Genomic DNA, 18,850 nt, shown 5'->3' with positions numbered 1-18,850 from the left:
GGAGTGAATCAATCTATTCATACTTTTGAGAAAAGCTACTTTTAAAATAAAAATTAAACGTCTGGACAGGTATGAGTCAGGCTGACACAGGTTCAGTGGCACTGAGGTAGTTGATCTTATAAAAGTTATCAAATAAAATCTACCTGAAGCCACAAACAAAGACTTTCTCCTGGAAATATGTTTTAAATCTGTGCTTTTAGTGGATAATCAGTAGAAACATCTGAGGATGACGAGGCCTTGCAGACGAACGGCATGAGGGAAAATCAGCATGAAAACAATAAAAGGTGCGAGAAACTATTAAAACAACAAATGCTAAGAAAACTAAATAGAAATGAACACATTAAGTATGGCAAGACCATTTGAGCAATACTTATTTCAGATGAAGAACATCATGTGATAACACCTGAGCAGAAGTAAAATATGCGATGGTGTATTAGAGTCATTATAAATAGAAAAAAGGAGTACATTTCCACAAAAAAAACAATTATCTAGGAAAACGAGGACATTTCCGAGCTTCAAAATTAGAACATTTACAAGAAACTCTGAAAATTTCAGCTTAATCTCAAACATTTTCTAGAAGAAAAACTCATTTCTGAGTTTGAAAAAGTTCAACATTTGTAAGAAAAAAAACCAACTCAAAAATGTTATGATTAATCTCTGAAATGTTCTATACAAAACTTGAAAATTCCGGTTTGAAAAGTCAAACATTTTCTAGAAAAAAGTTGGAAATTTATGAGTTTCAAAATTTTCAACTTTTGAAACTCAGAAAAATTCGAAGTTTTTTGAGAAATTTTCTGAGATCTGTGAAAAAAAACAAAAACAAATTGAACTTCTTTGCCCCCTTCCTTGTCATTTGCAGAAATCAGTCAGAAACAACCAATCAGAGTCAGGAGGTGGGACTTATTGCTGTCAATCAGGCTCGCATATTCTCTGCAGTTATGCTAAAGGTGGAGAAACAACTTACAGGAAACCTACAGGAAAACTGAGGCTTAGTGGCGTCATCAGTGGCTAAGCTAACTAGCCTTAGCATTCATGGCAGGCTCTGTTGTGGCAAAGGAGCTGCAGCGCAGCAGAGAGCAAGAGCATGATTGACAGCGCTAAGACCTTCCTCCTGGCTTTTTATAAAAGTTACAAAAAAAGAACAATATTTTCTCTACTTAAAGCTCTCCAGTTTATTTTTACACGCTATTCATCGTTACATTTATGGAGTATATTTTTAACCAAAGCCAAACATATTTTTGGTTACAGATGTCATTCTGTAGTGAAAGCACACAGGAGTGTTTTATTTTTAACGCAGATTAACAGACTATCTTCTGTAGGATGGAGGAGGACATTATGGTTCAGTTTCAGATTCCTTTGTAGGCCGGTGCAAAAAGTCAAACCTCGTTTTAAACACTAATAAGATGAAGAAAATGAGCATTGATTCTACGAGATTGTTACCATTCTCTGCCACAGTCATTAAAGGAGAAACTATCCAGGACGTCACTGATTATAAATATCTTTTCATTGTGCTGGACAATAAGCTGAGATGGGACTAATGAACTAATCTGAAAACTCAGACACAGCAAAGAACGTTCCCCTTACAGAAACTGCTTCTTTAATGTCAACAACTGTTTGCTGCAGACATTTAGTGCTGCTTTTATTGACGGTATTTGTTTGGATTTGGTTTCTGTGTCTGAATCTTTGGATCCCGGTTCCGTCAGGGGGAGCCGACAGAGAATCTGACCATCTGTTTCTGGCCGGCTCAGTTTGTTTTTGGAGCATTTTTTAGGTAATTAAAACTCGTCACGCTGCTTTCAGTTTCAGAGTTCAGTCAGATCAACCCCCCATGAATTAAATATCAGAATAACCCAACAATACTTAGTTCAATACTTCTGTAAAGTAACCAGTAAAATATTACAAAAGTGTTTTTCTTGCCAATTAGATATTTAGTTTGAAACTGAAAAAATAATCCTTTCTTCCTCTAAATAAGCCGTATTATTGCTAATTTCACTAACGGGACCACATTTAAGAATAAAGGTTTTAGAGTGACCGACCTAGTCAAAGTTTCTGTTTGAATCAAATTGAGATGGTGTCTCCAGATTCTGTTAAGGCAATTAAAAAATAAATCTCCAATAAGGAGGAATTAAAGAGAATCAACCAAAATTTAAATACATGTAAAAGAAATGTAAATACTCAGTGTCTGTGTTTCTATTGCATACGCAAAACTTTGTCAATAAACTGCTAATGTTGAAAAAAAACTTATGATTTCAAGATTGTGGTGTTTCCATTAAATAAAAATCACAATTAAAATAACATGAATAAGCTTGTTACTGTGATAAGTCATTAAAAAACATGCCGCGCCGACGTCCTCCTACCACTTCCTGTTTTCTTCTTCTTCGTGGTTTCAGCCAGTAGTTACATCCGGTTGATGATCATGTGACTCGTGTGATGTGGGAAAAGTGTTTCCTTTGCAGTTTTGTGCAATCACCCGATTTTGATGTGGCCAGGGGAAAAAAAACAAAACAAAAAAAAAAAAAACCTCATCTTTGGACCAAAACATTTTATTGAAAATTTTTTTTTTTTTCTAAATTGCCATGTTTTCTTTAAAGCTGCAGTATTTACCCCTCTAAAATGGTCTCTTTTACATATTTGTTAAAACTGTTACCAAGTTTAATATGAGAGAGATAAGATTGATGTCTTCCACCGCCTGTGAATGCATTGCTCCTGATCAAAAACAACCAATCAGAGCCAGGAGGCGGAGCTTAACGCAGCCAGTCATCCTCATGTAATTGCTGCTAAATGTGCAAATGGTGGAGAAACAACTCCCTGTTACAGGAAAACTTTCATAACAGCCTATGCAGCTGCAGCGTAGCGAAGAGCAAGGGCGGTGATTGACACCGCTAAGACCCGCCCTCCTGGCTCTCATTGGTTGTTTCTAGTTGGCTCTGGGAAAAGGTGGAGGAGATTCATTTTTTTTTGTTCAGATAAAAACATGGCAACAGTTTCAACAAGTACGTAAAATATATCTTTTATAACAGTTGCACACCGCAGCTTTAAGCTAATTTCAAAATGTCCAGTCGTGCAGTTATAAGGTAGATTACCAGTGATGAATGTTTTACCACCATGGTTGGCACAACCAGTGTGGTTAGACACTTTACTTTCATATAAACATTCCCATGTTCTCTAGGAATATAAATATTGCAATATTAATTCAGTTAAACTGAAATGAAAACAGATTTTCTGTGGTTTTCTTGTTGAATTTCTTCTTTTCCCTCCCGTTTGTTGTTGTGATTTTTTTTAGAAACTGTTCCGTCTTTGTGCTTTGTGACTCCATCGCCCTCAAACTTCAGTCTCTTGGCGCTCTGGTCCTGATGCAGGGACAGCTGCCCTGCACGAGCCTCGCCTGTGAATCAAAGCTGAGCTGTCCAGCTCATGTGGACGGAGAGCAAGCGCTGCGCTCCGTCCTCAGCTTCAATTGGAGCCCTTTCATTCCTGAATCAAAGCTTTTCTGCCTGGTAGTGAGAAGAAGAAGCATCTAAATCAGGCCTATAACAACCTTTGCCTTTTATTCATGAGCTTGTCTAACCCGAGTATCAACATGAAGAGGCCCGGCTGTGTTTCCCTCCCATGGGGAAGAGCAGCATGGTGGATTTGGACCTGCTACAGATGTTACTGTTCTCCCTCATTCATTGATCTTCTGGCTCCTATGGATTTTTATCATCGATGTTTCCATTTCAAACGCCCTGAGGCCGTTGGATTGTCGGCCGAGAATCCATAGGCAGCTGTTGAATCCACACGGTGTCACACTAGTGACATCGATACTGAATAGAAAAGTGACTTGATTGAAATTCAACAGCAGCGGCGGCGGCGGTGTGAAACCCAGATGTGCGGTTTTGCAGTTCCAGCCACATTGTAACAGAAGAGATGAAGTATTTCTGTCTGGGACTCGTTAAAGTCGACTGGTTGTGGACATCTGTCCCGACCAAGCAGCTGCTTCCAGCAGCTGGTCCAGTTCTAACTGTGGCCAACCAGTCGATCAAACCGATATTTCCTGGAGAACAACCGACAGACGCCGAGGTCAGCATGTTTATTTACCTGCAGGTCGTTAAGCTTTCCGGCTTCCCGCATTGTTCGTCGAGGCTCAGAAAGGTTTTCCCAGAGGTGTACAAACTTTTTGATCCGTGGGCCAAAATTGTTGACTCAAAAATAAAAAGCAGCGAGACAAAAAAAAAAACAACGACCTAAAATCAAGCAAATAAAGTAGCCGGATATTTATTGTAGATCCAAATTTTTAAAGGATTTATTGCAGACAGAAAACAGGAGAAAATTATTAGTCAGCAAAAACTCTGAAATGTTGTTTCTAAAAAAACTTTTTCAAAAGAAAAATGTTGACATTTGAAAATAAATTTTCAATATTTTTGTAGAAAATTTCTGATATTAATTTAAACATTTGTTTTTTTTCTTGCAAATTTCAAAGTTTTTTATAAAAAAAATTACTAATTTTTTTTGCAGAAATTTACTACGTGGGCCATTTTTTATACAATCTCATATGAACAATACTCAATACTGTGCCAACAATCTTTCTAGTTCAAGACAAAAAACTGATTAAAAAATTAAAATATGACATTATTGTAACTAAATAGGGGACAAACCAGTCAACAACCGTCTGGGAAAACGGTGCAAAATAAATTTTAATTTGACTCATTGTGCAAATTATCAGATTTTATTATAATTGATGTCATTTGCCCTTGAATTTGCTGTTGAAAATTAATTCTGTCAAGTTCAAAACACATTCATTATTGTTTAAACTCTTTTCCATGCAGTTTTGTGTAATATTTTCCTTAGTGGGCTGCACAGTGGCGCAGTTGGTAGAGCTGTTGCCTTGCAGCAAGAAGGTTCTGGGTTCAATTCCCGGCCTGGGGTCTTTCTGCATGGAGTCTCCATGTTCTCCCTGTGCATGGTGGGTTTTCTCCAGGTACTCTGGTTTCCTCCCACAGTCCAAAAACATGACTGTCAGGTTAATTGGCCTCTCCAAATTGCCCCTAGGTGTGAGAGTGTGTGTGCATGGTTGTGTGTCCTGTGTGTCTCTGTGTTGCCCTGCGACACACTGGCGACCTGTCCAGGGTGACCCCGCCTCTCGCCCGAAACGTTGGCTGGAGATGGGCACCAGCAACCCTCCCGACCCCACTGAGGGAAAAAGGGTGCAAGAAAATGGATGGATGGATTTTCCTTAGTGATCACTTGCAGTTTCAGGGTACAGAGCTCGTTTTTTGGGGTTTGCTGGTTTGTTATTGAACAGCCGACTGAGGCTTCAGCTGATGAACATTTTCCTGCATCAGTTTGTGCTGCAGTGAAACAAATCGCTGCATCATCTGGAATGTCAAAGCGCATCTTGATGGAAAATTTTTCCTGTTCTTTTTCCTCACTGGAAAAAATTCCTTCAAAACTTTTTCCTTTTGTTTGTTTTGTTGGTCAAAAAGTGAGCAGCTTTGCAGCCAAAGCAATTTGGTGAAATGTAAGTAGGTCAGTTCGTTTGAGTCTTTGAATAATTCATATTTTTATTGATTATTTCAATCCTATTGTTGGAAAATCTTTAAAATGTGGTGGAATTAAAATAACGGAGACAAAAGGATCATTTCTAGCCGTCACCTGCATCGTTTTTTGTTTTTTTATTAAATTTGAAAACATCTAAGTGTGATTTTTTTTAAAAAAGCAAAGTCAAAATAATTTTCCACAGCACAGATTTCAACCACTTCTTCATCTCATCTGTTCTATTGACCGTTTAATTCCAGTCAGCTGCTGCTCAGACACGCGACGCTGAAGTCGGCGAGAGTTTCTAGGTCTTTTGTTTAAAATGCCAAGAGCGTCGGTTTGAACCACAGACTATTATTTTCCCATTAAAGCCGTTGGGACGTAGAATTTGCATCGGCCTCCATTAGGCATCTGTGAAAGCTTTCATGGAGGATGAATCAGGACGGATGGAGTGAAAGGAGGCGAACCGTCAGTAAGCCGCCTTCCTGCTTTATTCCTCTGAGTGAAAATGCTGCGGTTCAGATCAGTTTCTCTATAAAAACCCAGCTGGAGCCGGTGGAGAATGATAATCCAGCTGTAAATGAGTTAAATGTCCACATCTTTCCATTCATCTTGGTTAATATGGTCTCCTGTTAATATCTGCAGCCTTTACATTTTCAGTTTCCACTGCATTCTCAGATTAAAATCAGGACTTTTTACAGCTTCACAGCATTTTACATCAAATCAGAAGAATATTCTGTAACTTTGTCAGAGGTCTCCTTAGAAAATTATTCCTAATTTTTTATCTGCAAATCACTTTACTCAAGATATCCTTTAATGGAGGAAATTAAATTATTTTCCACTGGAACACTGCAAAACCCAGAATCTTACCACGTAGTTTTGGTCAAGTTTATTTCATGTTAATAAACTTTAAATAAGACAAAACTAACTTACAAGTTACTTTTCTGCATTATATAGAGGATTATTCAAAGTAAATAATTCCCTATTATTGATGAAAATGTTCTAGTTCCACTGTTTAACTTATAAGACATTTTTTCCCATTTTATACATTAATTTATCTGTTTATAAAACAAATACTTTTTCATCAATATTAAGGAATTATTTACTGAAAACAAGTCTCTACATGATGCTAAAAAGTTAGTTTTGTCTTATTTTAAGCATACTAAGATATTTCCACTAGAAATTAGACCAAAAATACTTAGGTTTTGAGTTTTAGCAGTGAATTAAAAGAAACTGAATTATAATCTCAGCATTATAATTATAATATTTACTAACCTGTAGCTACAGATGCAACTATTCAGTGTCCAAATTTCATATATTAACTCTTCAGCGTTTTTACCAACGTTTCACTGCACAGTTCTACCAAGTCTTTGCTAATTACTGCTAGCTAGTCTGAAGGAGCTCAAGGAGTCGTGGAAACCCAGGAAACTGCAGGTCAGAGGAGGAGCTTTGCCTCGAAGGCGGGGTGTCGCGGCCTTCTAGCTTCCAATACTCCAACTAAGGCCGTGTGTGTTTACAGGTGGGTTTTAGATTGAACGCACTTCATCTTCATTTGTTTGAGAAAATAGATTGTTTATTTCTTATAAAATTAGTAACAAAATATCAAAAAATGTCCTACATCTTAACCGAAAACGAAAGTAAACTTAACATGGCGTTTCAAGTAAAAAAGTGCAAAAAGGTCAAATTGCAAGTGAAATGAAATGGTCAAAAAATCATTTACCAACCCTCCCGTACACACCAGACATTTGCAAAACAATGCCTCCACCAAGCACCCGGTGTGTTTTTAATTACCTAAATTAATGGGAGGGGCTAACCAATTACCAACATAATCAATTCTAATTTACAAATTAATCACAGACTTAATTCCAACTTTCCAAAAATAAAAAACTAAATTAATAGAACTTACAAGTTGCAAACATTACAAATGGCCACCACACGGGGCTAGGTCCACCCAGGCGTTTAACAGCTGAACGGTTGCCATGGAGATTACAGGATTTCTCAAACATACATGAAAGAATCAAGGAGACACTCCAGGTTTGTTTCTGATGAGGGAATAACATCATAACATGATGGAAATAACACCGCCCCTTTAAGTGAAAACTCCATCACAGCTGCAGTGACTCTGGAGTGAAACCCCAAAAACTCAAGCATGAACTTGGCGCCTCGGTCGCGATTCAAAGGGACGTCGGCTTAATTTACTCGACTAATTAATGTTTCTGTAAAAAAACGCCGAGTCGGCAGGTCAGAGGATTTCCCTGAGCCCCAGAGGAAGACGTGGCTGGATGTTCATGGGAACTGTTAATCGTTTTAACTGGCAGTAACATTCAGATTAGCTGAATTACAGCGATGCAGCTTCATGTATTTTTTTTTTTTTACTGGAGCCTGAAGCTGTGAAAGTGAAAGCTGCACTATCAGCCGTTTCTGGCTCCATTTGGAAACCCTGAAGAGAGATTCTGCTTTTTAGTGAAGAGCAGCTCCGACTGCAGGACTGAGGCTTTTACACTGAAAATAATGTTGCTGTGAACTTCATGATGCCCCCAACCATCCATCCAACCATCCATCCATCCATGGAGACGAAAAGGCAACAGCAGCCTTAGCAGAGATCTTTAGACTGATCTCCCTACTAGATTAGAAACTAATYGTTTAGCTTCAACTAAATATTTAGCTTGCCAATTAATTATTTAGTTTGGAGCCAAATCCATAGCTTAAAACTGAGTATTTAACTTGCTAAATATTTAATTTGGAGCCAAATATTTGGTTTGTAGGCAAGAATGTAGCTTGTTAACTAAATATTTAGCTTCAGTTAAATATTTAGCTTGCCAATGAATTAGTTTCTAGCCAAATATTTAACTTGGTAACTAAATATTTGGTTCGTAGCTTGTTAACTAAATATTTAGCTTGCCAATGAATTAGTTTCTAGCCAAATATTTAACTTGGTAACTAAATATTTGGTTTGTAGCTTGTTAACTAAATATTTAGCTTGCCAATGAATTAGTTTCTAGCTAAATATTTAACTTGGTAACTAAATATTTGGTTTGCAGCACACAGGTCTGCCTTCCCTCCCCTACAAACTCCGGCTCTTTTGCTGGTTTACTTTTCTTTGACCACCTTTGACAGAAACTCACCATGACGGGTCAGAAGGATCACAGCGTTTCCTGCCAGACAAACATTTAACTGAATCAGTAGGAAGACACATTTTCTTTCTTCAAAACGAGACGTGAGAGAGCGGAGAGAACCTCAATCTGAAACGGATCCTAAACACTTAGCTCAAATTGATGCTTGTCTTCATTAAGGTCTGAGCTCCAACTCCGAGAAAATTGGTAATAGTGTCCAAACGTATCGAAAACATTTCAGCCGACGGGCGTTTCAAGGTGACTGTAAAATGAAATGGATTTTTTTCTGCTGGTAAAAGGCAGAAATAAATAAAGCTTATTGTAGTAAAAATGGAGAGATGAGCAGATTGTGCTCAGTCACAGATTGGACCAACCTGCCGCTTTATTGCTCGTCTGGCTTCGGCCGCTTGTTTCCAGGATCTGATTTTCAGCCGAACGGACCGGAGCAGAACCATCATTTCTACGGCTGGAACCCAGATCCAGCAACAAAACACCGAATCTCCTCCGCTTCCGGCAGAGATTCACCATCAGGACGAAGAGAAAATCAAACGTTTCCTGTGGCGCTTCAGGGTCAGCAGGCGCCACATGCAGCTCCGCAAAAAGAGTTTTAAATGCTGGAATAAAACTCAAAGCCATGATTCATTTTTTAGAACAAAAATTAATCAACCAACCTTCACGAAAGGAATAACAGTTTGAGTCTAAACACATTGAGTTATCATGAAAAGCCTTGTAGCATTAGCACCCTCACTGCAAAAACACAACATTTTACCAATTACTTTTGTCTAGTTTCTCCTGCAAATATCTTAATACACCTGAAATACAATAAAACTTACAAATAACTTATTTTCAGCAAAATGAGCTTATTTTAATTTAATAATTAGGCAATATTGATGAAAACGTACCAGTTCCCCTGGCAGATTATTTATTTTATAACTTGGGAAAACGTCTCATTAAAAGTTGGATAATCTGCCCAACATAGAATTACTGACTTAAAAAAGCTCCTTGATTAAATTTTACTTTTAAGTTGGTTTTGTCTTATTTCAAGCGTCCCAAGATATTTTCTCTAGAAATAAGACCAAAAATAATTGGAAAGGTTTTGTGTTTTTGCAGCGCTTCACTCTCTCAATGCAGTTAATTTTAAAAAAGCCACTATTTATGGACTAATTAGCAAAACAATGTATTGTAACTAGTTTGTCTCTTTAAATGTCCAATACACATTATGAACATTTTTTTAAAAAGTGATCTGACTCAGTTGCACCTGATTTCATTTAAGGCAGTGGTGTCAAACTCATTTTTATTTTGGGCCGAATCAAAAATCTGAATGTTCTTAAAGGGCCGGTTGCACCAGAATCTATTGATAAAACCAATAAAACTGTTAAAATATCAATAAATAGCTGTTCCTCTGGGATTTGTGATTATTTTAGTGTTTATTTTTGCAATCAAAATGACAGATTTTGTGGTGAATATTAAGAAATATTTGTAATCGTTATACTTTTACAATATTTACACTAATGTATGATGTCAAATGTGACTCCATCACTCGTATCAGTTACGGATTCAACGTTTTTGACCAATTTTGAGAAAATTAGCAGTAAAATCAGGGAAAAATGTGGAAATTTGTTGATTTTGTGATTTTTGCAGATTTGTGAAAAACTGGAAGGACTTATTGATGTAATTTGGAGTCCAGAGGGCCACATAAAAAGATGCGGCGGGCCAGATTTGGCCCCCGGGCCTTGAGTTTGACACCTGTGATTTAAGGAAAATATTTATTCACGTGACAAACTTTCCACAAAATCCCCAATTTTAGTATCTAATAGTATCATGATGCCCCCAACCAACCAACCAACCATCCATCCATCCATCCATCCAACCAACCAACCAACCAACCAACCAACCAACCATCCATCCAACCAACCAACCATCCAACCAACCAACCAACCAACCATCCATCCAACCAACCAACCATCCATCCAACCAACCATCTATCCAACCAACCAACCATCCATCCATGGAGACGAAAAGGCAACAGCAGCCTTAGCAGAGATCTTTAGACTGATCTCCCTACTAGATTAGAAACTAATYGTTTAGCTTCAACTAAATATTTAGCTTGCCAATTAATTATTTAGTTTGGAGCCAAATCCATAGCTTAAAACTGAGTATTTAACTTGCTAAATATTTAATTTGGAGCCAAATATTTGGTTTGTAGGCAAGAATGTAGCTTGTTAACTAAATATTTAGCTTCAGTTAAATATTGAGCTTGCCAATGAATTAGTTTCTAGCTAAATATTTAACTTAGTAACTAAATATTTGGTCTGGGAGGAAATATGAATGCAAGTAGTGGCTGAGATGTTTCCTTTCTCATATTTTACATTTTGATAACGTTACACAACATTTTTCCTCACTTTTTCTAAAACAAACGATGTGGAAGTAAATTCTGGGTTTGTTCTGCTGACAGAGGCTGAACCTCATTGTCCCAGCGTTCCTCAGCGTTCCTCAGCGTTCCTCCAGCCTGTGTTGCTCTGCAGAGGGCAGCTCGCCTGCAGGACGTGTGAATTACAGGATAATCTCATGCGGCAGCGCGCCTCGCGTCTCTCTTCAGGGTGAGAAGGGAAGGAAATTATGTTCATGCACCACAATAAGGCACATCTTTTCATTTATCACCTTTTCACGTTAAACTTTGAAGTCGGCTCACAGAAATGAGTCAGAGCTTTAAGGGGATCCTTTAATCATAAATGCAAAATCTGCTGCTTTTGAAGGATTAATTTGAGGAGATAAAAAGGCTGCAAATATCGATGAGTCAGGGTTTTTTAATGTCATTTTCCCTCCACGTTCAACGCATTTAAAGTGACGCTGGCATGTTGAGGAGAACTGTGGCGCTCACATTAAAATATTCACTTAAAGCACTGGGTAAAGATGATCCATAACCGTACTCATTTTTAAATTATTTAAAAATTTAATGCAGAAGTTTTAAGTTCATTATTCTGTACCTCTTTTTGATATTTTCACTGCGTGTATTGATTTTAAACTTCTGGAGGCTGATGTTACGAAATGGATACGACTGAAAAAGCACCGACCTGCGTTTATTTTATCTGTAACAAAATAAAATGATTTAAACTGTGAGATTAGCAGACATGTAAAAATCTTTCCTCTTTAAAGCTTTTCATGCTACACATCAGAATAATGTGACAAAGTTCAGACATTTTTGTTTTAGCTCAGCAAACGTAATCAAAAAACACTAATATGGCAACACCATTTGAGCAATAATAACAGAGAAATTATCTAAATACAGAAATACACTTTAAACAATAAAAACATAAAAATAAATCAAAACACCAACACCTGTTGACTGGCAATTCTCAAACTTTTATCATAACAAACTTCACCGTGTATGGAGAGCCAAAAGGGCCCAAATTAATACATAATTAAATTTAGAAGTAATTAAATGATTAAAATTAAAATGCTAAATATTTTAATGAGCTGTTATAAGTTTGCATTATGATTTAATGACACATTTAATAAATTAATTGCATCTTGTGAATAAATTAACTATTTAATTTAGGATTTATTTCTGTCATGACAGACGTAGTTAATGTCTTAATGATGCATGTTTGATGCATATTTTTGTCACTTTTAGCTTGATGAATATGAATAGGAGCCAATCAGTGAAATAACATTTCAATAAGTTATTTTAACTTGCATTTTATAATGATAAAAAACAGATGAGATTTTACATACAAGCATAGCTAAACAGTTATTTAAAAAATTCTGCTCTTCCCTCCAACTTTCTGATGCCTCTCTATCGCCCCCTGGCGGACATCAAGTCGAAAAACAAAGTTATAAAGTACCGCTTTCTGCTGAAACCCATTTAATTTAGGGGCTTCAGCATAAAGGGAGTCGAGTACAAAAGCAAGCCACACTTTTCAGCGTCTTTTGTTTTTTAAAAACTGCTTTATGGTGGTCTGTTGTGAGAAAGCCTCAAATGTCATGAATGTTTTTGCAGAGCATCATATTTCTGGATGTGCCGTCACACGTTTCCTGGTTTTAAAGTCCCTTAAGGCTGAGATTTCTCTGCTGAATCCTCTTATTTGACATTTCCTCTCACACCTCTGGCACCATGACACTGATACATCTGAACTGCTGCCCAGACTTTCTAATAATAATTCCTGGGGGTGATTTGTAACGTTAGCATCGATGTTAGCGTCTCGTCCTATAGCGCGGCTTCACAGAGCAGAGTGAGATTCCTCCGTCTCGCAGCTTTTCTTCTGCAGTTCTCCTGCATCTGACACGCAGGTGTCAGGACAGATTTCATCTTTCTGCTCTCCACAAAGGCAGCAAAATTGCTCACGATTCTCTTGTGCTTTCTGCACCCGTTTGTGTGCAGAGCTGCAGCTCATGCTGCTTCAGCTGCACTTTTCAACAGCATCCAGGAGTCACTAAAAGCTCTCGTCACACAGTTTCGCCACGCAGTTCAACAAAAGCAAAAATTGCAATACTGTGAGTTCTTTGTTGTTTTATATCGGAAAGTCGGATACTTGGTAGGAGTTCCAAACTTTGCTCATTTTCCCTTTTTAATCTAAAAAAAAGCCCTGCTGTTTTGATCAAGCTGAGAAAAACTCTGACTATTGTCCAGGAGGAAGTCATTCTGCTCTTAGCGCTGGGAAACACTTTGACAAAACGAGTTCAAACAACAGAAAATCCTGGTCTTTGTTCGTAGTTGTTGACTGGAGCCGTTCTGGATCTTTGTGGCTGTTGGTGAAAGCGTCGCGTCTCTCTGCTCCTCCTCAGGCTCCATCTGCGCTCAGCCAGCCAGGCCAACATGTGGGCACCCATCCAAGCTTACAGTTCGAAACAATTCCCCACAGAGCCAAAGGTAAAAAAAAAAAACATTTAAAAAAAGGCTTTTTGTTATTTTACAGATAAACTCCCAACACACCAGAATAGACTGATAAAACTTAATAAGAATAAATGCAGTTTTGATTTGCAGGCCCCGGCTTTCTGCACTTAGCTGTGAAAAGTAATTGTACCCTTTGTTAAAATAATTAATGGGCTTAACAATTTTTTTGTTACTGGAAACCGTCCAGAATCGGAGGGAAACTTGAAAGCCTTCTCCACATTAAGGTGTTGATTCCTTAGAGAAAGTTCCTCAAAAAACGTCCCGTCTCTCCCCAAAGTAAAATTATATACAATATAATGCAAGACGTCACAGCTGCAATTAAAGCTCAGTTTTATTGATTTGTTAAATTTTCTGTTTGATATAAATTTTTGGGAAAAATCTGGATTTTTTTCCCTCAGATTTTGTATCTACCATCTTGTTTCATCATCCGACTGAAATAAAAACAGTTTTTGATAATATTTTCTGTCACCCATAACTTCAATTTGAGAAAAGAAAAGCCGAAAAACAACCAGAAATTGAATTTGGTATGAAAAAAATCTGAGATTTTGTTTTTAAAATCTGAATTTTTTTTTTTTTTTAAATCTGATTTTGTATGTTTTTGCATTTCAATTTGGGTCTCAACTGCTTATGTAAACAGTCCAAGCGCTTAAAAACAAAACAAAAAACAACAGTTTTTGAAATAAGTTGATGTTTTTAATGTCTGTGAGCTGGAGTCTCTAAAACGTCCAGATTGTGGAGTCATATTTCACCGTTACCTAGCAACCCGAGCCCAGCCCGTCACCATAGCAACTTGAGCTGAATTCCAGCCCGTTTGATCAGCTGGGTCGACTGCTGTCTGCGCCGTGTAATGGCTGCTGGAATTAACAAAATGCTTTTCTTTCTGCACAACCGGAAACCACTTACTGGTTGTGCAGGAGGCTCCATTAATGCTTTTCAAAGATGTACGGTTGTACAATTGCGCAACCATTTTCACATGTGAGTGTTAAGCGTTGAGTTGTACTTATATTTAAAGTAACAGAGGCCCTAAAGCAACTTATTGTGTCATCTAAAAATGATTTTGTGCAAAGTCCAGTAAATAATTAGGTCACCTTTGAGGTTTATCGCCCAGCCCTTCATATAGTTACAATTGTTGGTAGGAGTTTTGTTTTTGATGACAGAGATGCAGTAAAAGAAAGTCTAAGAAATCATAAAAACAGGTTGGCTTGTTTTTCATCCTCAGAGAGCCAGTTGGACATCCGACCTCTCATACTGAAAGGTTTCAGTAGGAACCGACATTCTTTGAAACGCGTCTTTTACAAACCCTGAAATTGGCAGTTCAAGCAATCGTGCAATTTAGTTTCTGCCAAAGACCAAAAGAGGAGTTCTCACAGATTTCTCCCCAGATCTGCGCTCATGAAAGTCAGAAAGACTGAAAAAAAAAAGAAATGTACAACTTCAGTGGCAACCAGGTTAGAGACGATACCTCCGGGAATAAGAGGTTATATAAGTAACACAGCATGTCAGGTCAGCTGAGGTGGACAATAACAGTCACATGAGATATGTGTGCGCATGTTAGTGCACAGCTGCGTTCAACTAAACATTTTAGAAGCTCTTGCACAATTTAAATCCTTTAATAATTATGTTGCTTCTCACAAAGAATTAAAACTTTAAATGTTGCACGCCATAAAGTGAAACAGCAAGGGAAAATCTAATATTAAAATCTTAAAAAGAAAAAGTTAAAACATATGTAAGTGTTTGGGTCGTTTATAGAGGGGAAGGTTTGAAATCGCAACAATAAAAATGGTCAGAGGGAAGGTTATTCATATTTCCCAACAAAATGATGTTTTAAACCCTTTTCTGAGCAACACAAAGAACTAAAGGATTATTTAGTTGAAATCAACTCAATGAAAGCAATTAAACCCGGAGAGGCGTTCGTAAAGAAACACCTCCTGACTGGATGAAACCAAACATAAAACAAAAGAGAGGTATTAGCTTGGCGCTACGCACACGATGAAAATAAACACTGTAAATATAAACCATGTCATTAAACTGCTGCATTCAAGAACAGATTTGGCTGTGGTTAATCACAGTGCAGCAGTGAAGTGACGCCTTAAACACACGTTGTCCTGTCGACGTCACACCAGCACTGTAAAAACACACAAAGGCATCTGATGCGACAAACACAAGGCCACATGTTAACCTCACCAGGTCATTTTGATGATAATTAAAGGGCTATTCCTCACATTTTTCTGGATGATCTCTTAGAAATAATCTCAAAAAAGTTAAAACATATGTTTTAACTTTTTTGAGCCTTTTATGCCTTTTATGAGCCTTTTTTGGGGCTCAAGGCCCCAAAAAAGGCCCCAAGCTTTTTTGGGGCCTTGAGCAGATTTTCACATGGGCCCCCCCCCCCCAAAACAACAAGCTGAAACCCAATGCCTCATCAATCCTAAGCTAACATAAATGCTAGCATTAGCGCTATATCTAATTAGCTCACATTTTACAAGTATTGGATGTGATTTTAATCATACAGGAGTAGCAAATGTAACACTTATGGGCTAGGCAGCTAACTGCGGCTACAAAAGCAGCATCAGAAGACTGTTCTTTAAAGGAGCCCGAGTTATGAATGAAAAACAGGAGGCCGTGCTTTTAGTTTTGGTGTTTATATGTTAGTAATTAGCATAAAAGCATAATGCAATTATTAAATTCCTAATAATTTTCACAAAATCAAACATTTCAATAATCAGGTTAAATTAACCACAAGTATAACAAAAAAAGTATAATCATATTTCAAGCTTAATCAATTTAAAGTGCACTTTCAAAATATCAACCAAGAAACATAAAATAAATTAATTGTCAAATACTCAGAGAGAAAGAGAAATAAATAAATATACTGCGCAATATCAAACTTAAAAGTGTGGCTACATTCTACTCATCAACTTCACCGTCATTTTAAACTTCACAGCCTCAGCATCAGTAAAAACAGCCAGAAACACGCACAAAATCATTGATGCACCAAACAAGTTACCTTTTCAAAGAGAGTCGGGCGAATTGAGCCACAATGAGCGGCGGCAGAATCCCGGTGACGGTCCAGGTAAACAGCGCCAACAATCCTGGCAAAACCACCTCCAATGAGCAATAGAGCAGAATTTTCATATATAAAATCAATACTGCTGAGGGATGACAGACTCACCAGGCAATCAAATCAGGAGATTGAACGATTTGGATCAGTTTGTCTGGAGGACGCCTACAGAAAGCCACAATCACAGTGGAAACAGGTGAGGAAGCTCAAACTGCGCGCTGGAGGTGGAGCTTTAAAGAAGCTGGCAGAGTTTGGGGCCACACAGGAAGTGGGCCCGCAAAAATAAAAGTCCCTGATGAATTACGGGTTACGCAAACTTAAAAAAAATAATATTTAACTGTGCCCTTTTATCTTAATTTGAAAGTAACATCAACTGATAAACACTAAATTTATAGTAAACATATTAATAAGTTTAATATCTTATATCTGCTCAAAAGTAGCAGCAGGAGAGCAAAAGGAGAGCAATTTTACCAAAGCAAATATCCCATATTTCACTTGTATCAAACCAAAAAACAAACTGGAACAAACACAGAGATGCTCTTTTTGGTTTCTTTCCTTTTGTTAGGGCAGATAAGTCTTCAGTGAAGGAGAGAGCCTCGTCCAAGGGTTCAATTCTGGTTAATTTAATTTGATCCAAGAGCATGGGTTCAAATCGAACTGAAGTATTCCCTTGACGAAGGCCATTAATGAACTTAGGACTTGTAGAAATAAATAGTTCTGATGGTATGAAAAGTTCAGATCCTTCTCTCAGGAAGTATTAAAGAGAAAAAAGTAACCAAAAAGGAAGTAAAAGAATGAACAAATGAGAAAAAGAAAAAGACATTTTGGTTGCGAACACAAAAGTTCTAAAGTAACTATACCAGTGGTGAAGTACCAACTCCAACCCTAATCTAACCCTAATCTAACCCTAATTCCAGTCATAATCTCAACTGCACTATAATTTTTATATGCTCTTTCTGTTCAGTCATTTTTTACAGATGCACCAAGCTACAGAGTATTAAAGAGAAAAAAGAAAAATCACAGTATAACTAGTGATTTGCGCCATCACCAGTTATACTGTAATCTTATCTTAGTTGCCTGTTTCATTATTAAAGTAAATCAAGCATAGATACTTACTTCTCAGGCAGAGATGTGACTAACTCTGGATGGGCTTTGAATCTTTTGAGAGCATTATCTCGATACTCACCCTTGTTTTATTAATTACTCAAGTAAGAGTAAAAAGGTATTTGGTAAAAAGTCTACTCAAGTACTGATCAAATTATACATCATTTAATATTTAAAAATTACATCATCAGACAGACCAAACTATAAAGGGGAAAATTTGGTATTTTAAGGACGAAAATGACAATAGATCATATAAGTAACAAAAGAAAACAAAACCAGGAAAAAGTATTTTTTGTCATGATCCGTGTTTCTATGTGTTTATTTTTGAGTTTCTGTGTGATCCTGTTCCCTGTTAGTCCTGTCTCTGCGTCTTTCCCCGTTGATTGTCTCCCAGGTGTGTCTCGTTCCGTGATTGCCCCGTGTGTATTTAGTCTCACCTGTTGTCTGTGTTCTTCGTCGGGTCCTTGTCTATTGATCTCGTCTGTCTCCGTGGCTGCCAGTTTTTCCTTGTGCCGTTTCCCGCTGTTCCTTGTTGTTGGAGTATCATCATTAAACATATTATTCCACTACATCCGGGGTCAAGCTGCGTCCACTTCCTCACCACAACCTACCAGTTCATGACATTTTTTCCCAAATTCAGTTAAGAAAATGAAAAAGTATGGCATTTTATCGAAAAATGTATCTTTTACGGTGCCAGTGATGGTGAAATTAATAGTAAATAATAAAGACTTTGCGGTATTAAGTGACGTATTTTGTTTCAACGTCTACATGAAGAACCAACAGCAGCAGATATAGCATTTCTTGTTGCTGATATTCCATCCATTTCTAGCAATGAATATGAAGCCATCAGCAAAAGTCTATGTTAAGAGATTTTTTGGTATTATCATTTTGTTATCACTTTAGTTCATATTCAGTCTAATGTTCAATTTAAAGTGTTCTCTTTCTTCTGTGTGTATAAACTGACCTGGAGSCCCCATCTACCTGTTTGTCTTCATGTGAAACAGTTAACTGTGTGTTTCCCAGACCTTAAATTACGTTTCCACAGGTGCCTTCTTATCAACCGGAATACTCCCTATCTTAGAAACTGCCTGTGTGCAGTAATAATTTGTCTCTGCTGTCTTCTTTATCTATCCTCCCTGTTTCTGCTTGATAATGAAAGACAAG

The sequence above is a fragment of the Poecilia reticulata genome, linkage group LG9, assembly GCF_000633615.1.
Source record: "Poecilia reticulata strain Guanapo linkage group LG9, Guppy_female_1.0+MT, whole genome shotgun sequence".
Lineage (NCBI taxonomy): Eukaryota > Metazoa > Chordata > Actinopteri > Cyprinodontiformes > Poeciliidae > Poecilia > Poecilia reticulata.
This window is presented reverse-complemented; position numbering follows the sequence as displayed.